The sequence below is a fragment of the Plenodomus lingam genome, assembly GCF_022343315.1.
Source record: "Plenodomus lingam strain CAN1 chromosome Unknown contig_12, whole genome shotgun sequence".
In the NCBI taxonomy this organism is placed as follows: Eukaryota; Fungi; Ascomycota; class Dothideomycetes; order Pleosporales; family Leptosphaeriaceae; genus Plenodomus; species Plenodomus lingam.
The window spans coordinates 1,070,887-1,084,271 of record NW_027093930.1 but is presented as its reverse complement, the minus strand read 5'-3'; the positions used below and the strand labels follow the sequence as shown (position 1 = coordinate 1,084,271).

Below are 13,385 nucleotides of genomic sequence, written 5' to 3'. Positions count from 1 at the left end.
TTCCGTTATAAAAATCCTGTATAAAAAAGGGGATCCAACCCTACCAGAAAATTATTAACCACTAAGTCTAACTAACCCATTGTCAAAATTGGTTATAGGCATTATTACCTATAAGGCGCAAATAGGCTTTAATAAAGTTATTAGGGAGCATTAGACAGGCTTTATACCTAGGCGAAATATTTATAATAATATTATGCACATTTAATTAATAATTAACTTAGCTAAAAGTAGGGAGGAAGAAGTCTATATATGTTTTCTAGACCAAGAAAAAGCCTATAATTAGGTGGAACATAAATATCTGTGGAAATGCTTAAAGCAGATTAGGTTCCCTAAAGGGTAGATTTAGTGCCTACAAACAATAGCTTAAAATGCTACTATAGCAGTTAAGATTAATAGAGAAATGTTAAAAACATTTCGCATCCTTCGTAGATTAAGACAAGGTAATCCCTTGTCGTGTCCGCTGTATAACGTGGCTATTAAGCCACTTGCGCTAGCAGTAAAAGAGTGTAAAGCACTACTAGGCTTTTAAGATTCTAATAGAAATGTGCACAAGATATTAATGTATGCAGATAACATAGTGTTAATCCTTACATTACTATCGCAATAGAGAGTCTTTAAGAAAGTGTATTAACGTTATGCAAAAGCGTCTAGGCAGAAACTACACCTTAATAAGACAAGGATTATAGCAATTAATGCTAGTTAGAATATTCCTACACAATTAGACGATAGGGTTAAAGTTATACATAGTGAACATAACACTATAAAACACCTTAGAGTCCTAGTAGGAGTAGACGTTAATTATTCGCTAATATAGGAAAACCAAATAGAGAAAATTAAAAATAAACTTAGGGGAATTAAACAAAGAGCTAAATATCTGTCTAGGTTCCAAAGGGTGGCATATGCAAACTAGGCCCTAGAAGGATTACTAACACACTTCTTAAGGGTATGTTATATCACAGATAGTGAAATCACTAAGTTTATAAGAGTAATCCACAGGTTTATACATAAGACTAAAGCTAATATAAAAGTCTGTAGAGGGCCAATAGCCTATAAATATACTTACTAACCCCTAGAAGAAGGAGGGCTAGGACTCCTAGACATTCGAACTATAAGAAAGGCATTAACCCTTAAGTGGGCAGCTAAACTTAAGGAAGGAATTTGGTCTAAGACCAAGCTAGTCTAGTATTACATAGTTTAAGAAGTCATGTAAAGGTGTTTAAGCTATAAGGAAGCAAAGAATCTAATTACCTAACCCTAGATAAAGTCTTTAGGGAAAGGGAGTAAAAGATTCCCTCTATCTATAAAGGCATAGATTAGATAGTAGGATTATTATAAGTCACATATAGTTAAGCCACCAAATTTAAGAGGGGTGCTAACCCTTAATTTTTAGTTCCACCCAGACTTAGATATCTTAAAAGCTAGCCACCCAAGATAGGGTGCACGATGCTAGAGAGAAATAAGGACAGGAGCTAATTTAATTAGCCCTATCCAAAAGCTAGGCAACTTAGTTAAAGTTGCAAATGGAAGAGTAAATAGAACAACGCAGACTTAAGAGCGAGCTGCAGCCACCTTCCTTAAGAATATGCCTAAAATGTGGTATAATAAATTTATCAAGGCAGAGGGAGTTTACTAGAGAAAAGGAAGTGGTCAAATATGTAATATACTAGAAAGTTATAGATTTCCCCTAAAATATCTAGTGGCATAACAGATGTATAGGCTATACTCCCCCTAGATAGTTAATAAAGATAATAGAGTGGGCATAGGCTATTACCCTCTTAAGAACTAGATAAACCATAATGTATACCACTTCCTCCTTCCTTTTGCGCATAGAGATAATACAGAAATTGCAAAACCTCCTGTAGATAATCTTGAAAACTTTAAAGCAGCTTGCACTATTAACCGTACAAATATAACACGAATAACAGATACCTAAATCTAGAATTTAGTAATTGTAAGATCTTTTAATTGGCCAAAATTCTTAGACTTACTCTAGGGATTATACCATGGAGCTCTTAATACTAGGCTTAACTAGATGCCAAATGGCGGACAGTGTCCACAATGTGGAACCTTACAACTTGCTAAACATCTCTTCTAGGACTGCCCTATGGCACAAAAAGTATACCAGAAATTAAGAGAAGTTTAGAAACTTATAGCAAGGCTAAATAAGAAAAAGAAACTAAGGTTCCCTAAAATATAGACTTCTATGTTAATTTATTCACTTTATAATAAAGGTGGATCAAGATTAATATATAATAAGCGATGGCGTCTCCTATAGGGCACTACTATGTAGGCAATCTAGAGAGAGAGGTGCAGGTGGTCTTTCTAAGAAAAAGCTAACATAACAGAAGGAGATATAGTACGTGAGTTTAAACTACTAGTAAAGGTAGAAATTAAATCACGCCGCCTAGTGGCTATTAATAGACAAGACCCAGAGCTTAGCAAAGAGTTCTTAAAACTCTTTAGGCACAACCCACGCGAAAAAGCTATATCTAACTTCCTACAAGTTATAGATAATATCTAACAATAAATAATAATACTCTCCTGCTGCTAGCGGCGTAGGTACATGTATAATTAGGGCTGCAAACGCTTCCTAGAAACTTTAACTTAATACTGCAATAAATTTTAAACTAAAACTTAACCTATTAAGGTAAACATAGTAATAAAGAGAAAGGGGTCCTGTAGTCGCGCGCAGGTGTGAAGTCTTACAATATCTTATTAATAGAACCCCGCTTACTCTTAAAAATAATAAATTTAAAGACGATTAGATACTGTTGTAGTCTTAACCGTAAACTATGCTAACTAGGGATTAGGCGATGTTCTTTTTCTAACTCGCTCAGCACCTTACGAGAAATTAAAGTTTTTAGGTTCTAGGGGGGGATAGTTACAAGGCTAAAACTTAAAGAAATTAACAGAAGGGCACTACTAGGCGTAGAGCCTGCGGCTTAATTTAACTTAACACGGGGAAACTTACTAGGTCTAGATAAAATAAGGATTAACAGATTAAGAGCTCTTTCTTGATTTTTTAGGTAGTAGTGCATGGCCGTTCTTAGTTAGTAGAGTAATTTATCTGCTTAATTGTAATAACAAACAAGACCTTAACCTGCTAAATAGCTAGGCTAGCTTTGGCTAGTCGCTAGCTTCTTAGAGGGACTATTAGCTTAAGCTAATAGAAGTTTAAGGCAATAACAGGTCTATAATACCCTTAGATGTTCTAGGCCGCACGCGCGCTACACTAATAGAGCTAACAAGTTCTTTACCTTAACTAAAAGGTCTAGGTAATCTTGTTAAACTCTGTCGTGCTAGGGATAGAGCATTGCAATTATTGCTCTTTAACAAGGAATACCTAGTAAGCGCGTGTTATTAGCATGCGTTAATTACGTCCCTGCCCTTTGTACACACTGCCTGTCGCTACTACTAATTAAATAGCTTAGTAAGGCCTTTAGACTAGCTTAGGGAGGTTAGTAACAACTACCCTAAGCCAGAAAGTTCGTTAAACTTAGTTATTTAGAGGAAGTAAAAGTCGTAACAAGGTTTCTATAGGTGAACCTGTAGAAGGATTATTACCTATTTTTAAAGTACTACTACCTTAATTAGTGGCGGCAGTCTACTTTAATTCTGCCTATGTTTTTTGCGTACTATTTGTTTCCTTAGTAAGCTTGCCTACTAATTAGATCCCCTAAAACTACTTGCAATTGTAGTTAGCGTTAGTAACACTATAATAAATTACAACTTTTAATAACAGATCTCTTAGTTCTAGCATTAATAAAGAACGCAGCGAAATGCGATAAGTAGTGTGAATTGCAGAATTTAGTAAATTATTAAATCTTTAAACGCATATTGCGCCCCTTAGTATTCTATAGGGCATGCCTGTTTAAGCGTTATTTGTACCCTTAAGCTCTGCTTAGTGTTAGGTGTTTATTCTACTTAGGACTCGCCTTAAAATAATTAGCAGCTAGTATATTAGCCTAGAGCGCAGCACATTTTACGCCTCTTGTTATGGTTGTTAGCATCCATTAAGACACTTTTTAAGCTCTTAACCTTAGATTAGGTAGGGATACCTGCTAAACTTAAGCATATTAATAAGCAGAGGAAAAGAAACTAACAGGGATTGCCCTAGTAACAGCAAGTAAAGCGGCAACAGCTTAAATTTAAAATCTAGCTCTTTTAGGGTCTAAGTTATAATTTGCAGAGGGCGCTTTAGCGTTAGCAGTAGTCCAAGTTCCTTAGAATAGGACGTTATAGAGGGTAAGAATCCTATACGTAGTTACTAGCCTTCGCCGTGTAAAGCCCCTTTAACAAGTTAAGTTATTTAGGAATGCAGCTCTAAATAGGAGGTAAATTTCTTCTAAAGCTAAATACTAGCTAGAGACTAATAGCGCACAAGTAGAGTAATTAAAAGATAAAAAGCACTTTAGAAAGAGAGTTAAATAGCACGTGAAATTGTTAAAAGGGAAGCGCTTGTAGCTAGACTTGCCTGTAGTTGCTTATCTAGGCTTTTATCTAGTGCACTCTTCTATAGGTAGGCTAGTATTAGTTTAGGCGGTTAGATAAAGGTCTCTGTCACGTACCTCCCTTTAGGGAGGCCTTATAGGGGAGACAACATGTAACTAGCCTAGACTAAGGTCCGCGCATCTGCTAGGATGCTAGCGTAATAGCTGTAAGCGGCCTGTCTTAAAACATAGACTAAGGAGTCTAATATCTATGCAAGTGTTTAGGTGTTAAGCCTAGACGCGTAATAAAAGTGAATGGAGGTAGGAACCCTTTTAGGGTGCACTATTAACTAATCCTAATGTCTTTGGAAGGATTTAAGTAAGAGCATAGCTATTAGGACCTAAAAGATGGTAAACTATGCTTAAATAGGGTAAAGCTAGAGGAAACTCTAGTAGAGGCTCGCAGCGGTTCTAACGTGCAAATCAATTATTAAATTTAGGCATAGGGGCGAAAGACTAATTAAACTATCTAGTAGCTAGTTCCTACTAAAGTTTCCCTTAGGATAGCAGTAACGTATTTAGTTTTATAAGGTAAAGCAAATAATTAGAGGCCTAGGGGTTAAAATAACCTTTACCTATTCTTAAACTTTAAATATGTAAGAAGTCCTTGTTACTTAATTAAACGTAGACACTTAAATGTACTGTTACTAGTAGGCTATTTTTAGTAAGCAGAACTAGCAATACAGGATAAACTAAACGCAGGGTTAAGGTGCTAGAATGCACGCTTATTAGACACTACAAAAGGTGTTAGTTTATCTAGACAGCAGGACGGTAGCTATAGAAGTTAGAATCTGCTAAGGAGTGTGTAATAACTTACCTGCTAAATAAACTAGCCCTAAAAATAGATAGCGCTTAAGCGTGTTACCTATACCCCGCCGCTAGGGCAAGATTTAAGCCCTAGCGAGTAGGCAGGCGTGGAGGCTTGTGACGAAGCCTTAGGGGTAACCCTAGGTAGAACGGCCTCTAGTGCAGATCTTAGTAGTAGTAGCAAATACTTAAATAAGAACTTTAAGGACTAAAGTAGGGAAAGGTTCTGTGTGAATAGTAGTTAGACACAGGTTAGTTAATCCTAAGAGATAGGGTAATTCTGTTTTAATATTAGTGCTTGCGCCGCGCCCTTAAAAGGGAAGCTAGTTAATATTCTAGCACCTAGATATAGATTCTCTGCGGCAACGCAACTAAGAGCAGAGACCTTAGCAGGAGCCCTAAGAAGAGTTCTCTTTTCTTCTTAACAGTCTATCACCCTAAAATTAGTTTGTCTAGAGCTAGGGTTTAATAGCTAGAAGAGCGCTGCACTTTTGCGGCGTTTAGTACGCTCCTAACAAGCCTTAAAAATCTACTTAAAGAAATAGTTTTTACGCTAGGTCGTACTTATAACTGTAGCAGGTCTCTAAGGTAAAAAGCCTCTAGTTAATAGAATAATGTAGATAAGGGAAGTTAGCAAAATAGATCTGTAACTTTAGGAAAAGGATTAGCTCTAAGGGTTAGGTACGTTAGGCCTTAGGGAGAAGCCTCTAGCGCAGAAGGGCACTAACCGCAAGGTAGGCGCCTCTTAGCACTGGGGTGCAGACACCCTTAGCAGGTTTTAGCCGTCTAGCGTACGTTTAACAACTAACTTAGAACTAGTATAGATAAGGGGAATCTAACTATCTAATTAAAATATAGCATTGCAATAGCTAGAAAGTAGTGTTAACGCAATATAATTTCTACCTAGTGCTCTAAATATTAAAGTAAAGAGATTTAACTAAGCGCGGGTTAATAGCAGGAGTAACTATAACTCTCTTAAGGTAGCTAAATACCTTGTTATCTAATTAGTAACGCGTATAAATAGATTAACAAGATTCCTACTGTCCCTATCTACTATCTAGCGAAACCACAGCTAAGGGAACGGGCTTAGCTAAATTAGTAGGGAAAGAAGACCCTGTTAAGCTTAACTCTAGTTTAATATTATAAAAAGACATAGGGGGTGTAGAATAGGTAGGAGCTTTAGCGCTAGTAAAATACCACTACCCTTATCATTTTTTTACTTATTTGATAAAGCAGAGCTAGGCCTCACTACCTAACTTCTAGCGTTTAAGGTCCTTCGTAGGCTAATCTAGGTTAAAGATATTATTAGGTAGGGAGTTTGGCTAGGGCAGCACATCTATTAAACTATAACGCAGGTATCCTAAGGGGGACTTATAGAGAACAGAAATCTCTAGTAGAGTAAAAGGGCAAAAGTCCCCTTAATTTTGATTTTTAGTGTGAATACAAACCATAAAAGTGTAGCCTATTAATCCTTTAGTCCCTTAAAATTTAAGGCTAGAGGTGCTAGAAAAGTTACTACAGGGATAACTAGCTTGTGGCAGCCAAGCGTTTATAGCGACGTTGCTTTTTAATCCTTTGATATTAGCTCTTCCTATTATACTAAAGCAGAATTTAGTAAGCGTTAGATTGTTCACCCACTAATAGGGAACGTAAGCTAGGTTTAGACCGTCGTAAGACAGGTTAGTTTTACCCTACTAATAACCTTGCCCTAATAGTAATACCGCTTAGTATAAGAGGAACCGCGGTTTTAGATAATTAGTTTTTGCAGCTATCTAACCAGATATTGCCGCGAAGCTACTATCTGCTAGATTATAGCTAAACGCCTCTAAGTTAGAATCTATGCTAGAATAGGGTGATTTCCGCCTGCACTAGTTAGATACAAATAGGCCTTTAGCCTAGAACCTTACTAGATTGGCGTTAGCAGCCCTATTAAAGTTAGGGTTGTTAGCTAGTGTATTGCAATTGTACAGTGCGCAGGATTGAATCCTTTGTAGATAACTTAGTTGTCTAGCTAGGTCGTGTAAGTAGTCAAGTAGCCTTATTGTTACGAGCTACTAAGCGTAAGCCCGTTGCTAGCTTAGTTAAAATTAGGATATTATGCCCTCCTTATTTGCAAAACTACTGCCTAAACGGCTACTATTAATAGAAGGAAGAGGGCTATAGCAAACAAGTTATATAGTAATTGCAAGATAGAGAGGGCTAGAGCTAGGAGCAATCCTCGCAAAATATACAAAAGAACAGGTTATATGTATACGTACCTTAGGCAGTTAATATATAGCATAGGAAGATTAAGAAAGGATTTAAGATAATCTATACAGATTTTTAGGCGGTGATCTATAACTTAAGAGCGTTCTATAACTTTTTATTTTTTAGGGGTACTGTTCTATAACTTTATAGCCTTCTATACTTAAAAATTCCTCTAGGCTATTCTATAACTATAGATTATTTAAACCTTTAGGGTATTCTATTAATATTTAAAAAAATCCTGTAGGCTATTCTATAAGCTTAGGGCGTTCTATAACTTTAGGGCGTTCTATAACTTTTTATTTTTTAGGTGTAGTGTTCTATAACTTTAGGGCGTTGTATAACTTTTTCTTTTTTAGAGGTAGTGTTCTATAACTTTAGGGCGTTCTATAACTTTAGGGCGTTCTACAACTTTTTATTTTTTAGGTGTAGTGTTCTATAACTTTAGGGCGTTCTATAACTTTTTCTTTTTTAGAGGTAGTGTTCTATAACTTTAGGGAGTTCTATAACTTTAGGGCGTTCTATAACTTTTTATTTTTTAGGGGTAGTGTTCTATAACTTTAGGGCGTTCTATAACTTTAGGGCGTTCTACAACTTTTTATTTTTTAGGTGTAGTGTTCTATAACTTTAGGGCGTTCTATAACTTTTTCTTTTTTAGAGGTAGTGTTCTATAACTTTAGGGGTTCTATAACTTTAGGGGTTCTATAACTTTAGGGCGTTCTATAACTTTTTATTTTTTAGGGGTAGTGTTCTATAACTTTAGGGCGTTCTATAACTTTTTATTTTTTAGAGGTAGTGTTCTATAACTTTAGGGCGTTCTATAACTTTAGGGCGTTCTATAACTTTAGGGCGTTCTACAACTTTTTATTTTTTAGGGGTAGTGTTCTATAACTTTGGGCGTTCTATAACTTTAGGGCGTTCTATAACTTTAGGGCGTTCTACAACTTTTTATTTTTTAGGGGTAGTGTTCTATAACTTTAGGGCGTTCTATAACTTTAGGGCGTTCTATAACTTTAGGGCGTTCTATAACTTTTTATTTTTTAGGGTTAGTATTCTATAATATTAGGGTGTTCTATAACTTTTTCTTTTTTAGAGGTAGTGTTCTATAACTTTAGGGCGTTCTATAACTTTAGGGCGTTCTATAACTTTAGGGCGTTCTATAACTTTTTATTTTTTAGGGTTAGTATTCTATAATATTAGAGTGTTCTATAACTTTTTCTTTTTTAGAGGTAGTGTTCTATAACTTTAGGGCGTTCTATAACTTTAGGGCGTTCTATAACTTTTTATTTTTTAGGGTTAGTATTCTATAATATTAGAGTGTTCTATAACTTTTTCTTTTTTAGAGGTAGTGTTCTATAACTTTAGGGCGTTCTATTTAGGGCGTTCTATAACTTTTTATTTTTTAGGGGTAGTGTTCTATAACTTTAGGGCGTTCTATAACTTTAGGGCGTTCTATAACTTTAGGGCGTTCTATAACTTTTTTTTTTTAGGGTGTGTTCTATAACTTTAGGGCGTTCTATAACTTTAGGGCGTTCTACAACTTTTTATTTTTTAGGGGTAGTGTTCTATAATATTAGAGTGTTCTATAACTTTTTCTTTTTTAGAGGTAGTGTTCTATAATATTAGAGTGTTCTATAACTTTTTATTTTTTAGGGTTAGTATTCTATAATATTAGAGTGTTCTATAACTTTTTCTTTTTTAGAGGTAGTGTTCTATAATATTAGAGTGTTCTATAACTTTTTCTTTTTTAGAGGTAGTGTTCTATAACTTTAGGGCGTTCTATAACTTTGGGGTTCTATAACTTTAGGGCGTTCTACAACTTTTTATTTTTTAGGGGTAGTGTTCTATAACTTTAGGGCGTTCTATAACTTTCTTTAAGTGTGTTCTATAACTTTAGGGCGTTCTATAACTTTAGGGCGTTCTATAACTTTTTATTTTTTAGGGTTAGTGTTCTATAACTTTAGCGCGTTCTATACCTTTTATTTATTCTATTACTTTAGTCCTTTCTATAACTTTAGACTATTCTATACTAGTAGCTATTATATCCTTTTTATAATACTTATTATATTATACTATTATCTATTATTCTTTACTGTTAAGTATATCCTTATATTTTATAAAACCTTTTCTCTACTAGCTAGTCCTACTATACTTTCTTTTATAACCTACTAGTATTAAATAATACCTTTATATTCTTCTTTTATACTATCTCTATTTCTTGCCTTATCTATTAAGTAGATATAGATAGAGCTAATAGATCTATAGTTAATATAGATATAGTAGTTATAGTAGAGTATAGATATTAGAGTAGATATCCTTATCTATATATTTACCTACTACTAATAAAATTCTAAGTTACTCTTATCTAGCGAATACGGGTTTATGGTTTGTATAGGGCTGCGCATGTCTACACGGTTTTACATACAAAAAAGTGTACCTCTAAGCTATTTTCTGCTGCACTAACCCCGCAACGCAAAAATTAAACCAAAACCTGTTCCTATAATATATAAGGAGGGCAAATAGATTCTTAAATACTAAATACCTAACTAACTAACTAAGGTTAAATCTGCTGCGCGCAGTTCTTGGATTAGGCAGTTAAACTAGCGTTGTTAGGCACTAAGGGGGCAATTTTTGCTTGTGTCCGCGTCTATACTCCCTATAACTCCCTGTTATTAGCGCTCTGCGCCTGTTTTAGTAGTAGTTAGACTAAATTTAAAAGTTTTGGTTTTATAATAGCTAGCCTTGTTTCCTAGATTTCTGCCTAGTTTAGATTCGCTCTAATTAGTAGGTAATTAGGGGCTTAGAGATTGCTCTTCTACTTAACTAGGCAGGCCTAGGCCTATATGCTAAAGCAACCCTGCTATTGCGCCTAGTTTTGTGGTTAGCACCTAAAGTCCTACTGTTAAAGTTTTAGTAGTAGGCAAAATTTAGGGTCTATAGATAGCTAGCACTGCTAAACTATTTAACAGATCTTAGGGGACAGCCCTGCCTAGCATCCGCTCCTAGTAAGCGTGGCAAAGCGTAGGTTTTCTCTACTTAAGGCATGTATATGGCGAGTTTAAACACGCAGAAACGCCTATTAGGCTTTATTGCAGACTATTCCTTAAGAAACTTAGTAGGGGCAATTAAATTAGTTGCTAGTTGTAACTAGTGCCTTGTGTGCTATTATGCTAGTAGCTAGAATTGCTTCTGCAATTTCTTATTACGTACTTTCTGCCTCCTTTTAGGGGTAGTGCTTATGCGCTTTAGCGTATTAGGTATTAGGATTGTTACCTAGTTAATTCTGCTAGTAGTTATATACTTGTCTTAAAGATTAAGCTATGCATGTCTAAGTATAAGTAATTATACTATAAAACTGCGAATAGCTTATTAAATTAGTTATTGTTTATTTAATAGTACCTTACTACTTAGATAACTATAGTAATTCTAGAGCTAATACATGCTAAAAACCCTAACTTTAGAAGGGGTGTATTTATTAGATAAAAAACCAACGCCCTTTAGGGCTTCTTAGTAATTTATAATAACTTTACAGATTGCATAGCCTTACGCTAGCGACAGTTTATTTAAATTTCTGCCCTATTAACTTTTAATAGTAAGGTATTAGCTTACTATAGTTTTAACAGGTAACAGGGAATTAGGGTTTAATTCTAGAGAGGGAGCCTAAGAAACAGCTACTATATCTAAGGAAGGCAGCAGGCGCGCAAATTACCTAATCCTAACATAGGGAGGTAGTAATAATAAATACTAATATAGGGCTCTTTTAGGTCTTGTAATTAGAATAAGTATAATTTAAACCTCTTAACAAGGAACAATTAGAGGGCAAGTCTAGTGCTAGCAGCTGTAGTAATTCTAGCTCTAATAGCGTATATTAAAGTTGTTGCAGTTAAAAAGCTTGTAGTTAAAACTTAGGTCTAGCTAGCAGGTCTGCCTTACCGCGTGTACTTGTCTAGCTAGGCCTTCCTTCTAGAGAACCTTATACCCTTTACTAGGCGTGTTAGGGACTAGGACTTTTACTTTAAAAAAATTAGAGTGTTTAAAGCAGGCCTTTGCTTAAATACGTTAGCATAGAATAATAGAATAGGACGTGCAGTCCTATTTTGTTAGTTTCTAGGACTGCTATAATAATTAATAGGGATAGTTAGGGGTATTAGTATTTAATTATTAGAGGTGAAATTCTTAGATTTATTAAAGACTAACTACTACAAAAGCATTTGCTAAGGATGTTTTTATTAATTAGTAAACAAAAGTTAGGGGATTAAAGATAATTAGATACTGTTGTAGTCTTAACTGTAAACTATGCTAACTAGGGATTAGGCGATGTTCTTTTTCTAACTCGCTTGGCACCTTACAAGAAATTAAAGTTTTTAGGTTCTAGGGGGAGTATAGTCGCAAGGCTAAAACTTAAAGAAATTAATAGAAGGGCACTACTAGGCGTAGAGCCTGCGGCTTAATTTAACTTAACACAGGGAAACTTACTAGGTCTAGATAAAATAAGGATTAATAGATTAAGAGCTCTTTCTTAATTTTTTAGGTAGTAGTGCATAGCTATTCTTAGTTAGTAGAGTAATTTGTCTGCTTAATTGCGATAACAAACAAGACCTTAACCTGCTAAATAGCTAGGCTAGCTTTAGCTAGTCGCTAGCTTCTTAGAGGGACTATTAGCTTAAGCTAATAGAAGTTTAAGGTAATAACAGGTCTGTAATACCCTTAGATATTCTAGGCCGCACGCGCGCTACACTAACAGAGCTAACAAGTTCTTTACCTTAACTAAAAGGTCTAGGTAATCTTGTTAAACTCTGTCGTGCTAGGGATAGAGCATTGCAATTATTGCTCTTTAACAAGGAATACCTAGTAAGCGCGTGTTATTAGTATGCGTTAATTACGTCCCTACCCTTTATACACACTACCCGTTGCTACTACTAATTAAATAGCTTAGTAAGGCCTTTAGACTAGCTTAGGGAGGTTAGTAATAACTACCCTAAGCTAGAAAGTTTGTTAAACTTAGTTATTTAGAGGAAGTAAAAGTTGTAACAAGGTTTCTATAGGTAAACCTGCAGAAGGATTATTACCTATTTTTAAAGCACTGCCGCCTTAATTAGTAGTAGTAGTCTACTTTAATTCTGCCTATATTTTTTGCGTACTATTTATTTCCTTAGTAGGCTTACCTACTAATTAGATCCCCTAAAACCACTTATAATTGTAGTTAGCGTTAGTAATAATGTAATAAATTATAACTTTTAATAATAGATCTCTTAGTTCTAGCATTAATAAAGAACGTAGTGAAATGCAATAAGTAGTGTAAATTATAGAATTTAGTAAATTATTAAATCTTTAAACGCACATTGCGCCCCTTAGTATTCTATAGGGCATGCCTGTTTAAGCGTTATTTATACCCTTAAGCTCTGCTTAGTATTAGGTGTTTATTCTACTTAGGACTCGCCTTAAAATAATTAGCAGCTAGTATATTAGCCTAGAGCGCAGCATATTTTACGCCTCTTGTTATAGTTGTTAGCATCTATTAAGATACCTTTTAAGCTCTTAACCTTAGATTAGGTATGGATACCTACTAAACTTAAGCATATTAATAAGCGGAGGAAAAGAAACTAATAGGGATTGCCCTAGTAACAGCAAGTAAAGCGGCAACAGCTTAAATTTAAAATCTAGCTCTATTAGGGTCTAAGTTATAATTTGCAGAGGGCGCTTTAGCGTTAGTAGTAGTCTAAGTTCCTTAGAATAGGACGTTATAGAGGGTAAGAATCCTATACGTAGTCGCTAGCCTTTGCTATGTAAAGCCCCTTTAACAAGTTAAGTTATTTAGGAATATAGCTCTAAATAGGAGGTAAA

At 35.1% G+C, this 13,385-nt stretch overlaps 2 non-coding genes across 2 annotated transcripts; both read left to right on the top strand.

Moving 5' to 3' along the window:
* Positions 1–3,728: 3,728 nt before the first annotated feature.
* On the top strand, positions 3,729–10,811 carry IAQ61_001565. The gene has a single exon (XR_010715462.1). It is a non-coding gene; the product is annotated as a 28S ribosomal RNA (ribosomal RNA).
* A 1-nt stretch (position 10,812) lies between these two features.
* Positions 10,813–12,609, top strand: IAQ61_001564. Its single transcript, XR_010715461.1, has one exon. It is a non-coding gene; the product is annotated as an 18S ribosomal RNA (ribosomal RNA).
* The last annotated feature ends 776 nt before the right edge of the window (positions 12,610–13,385 follow it).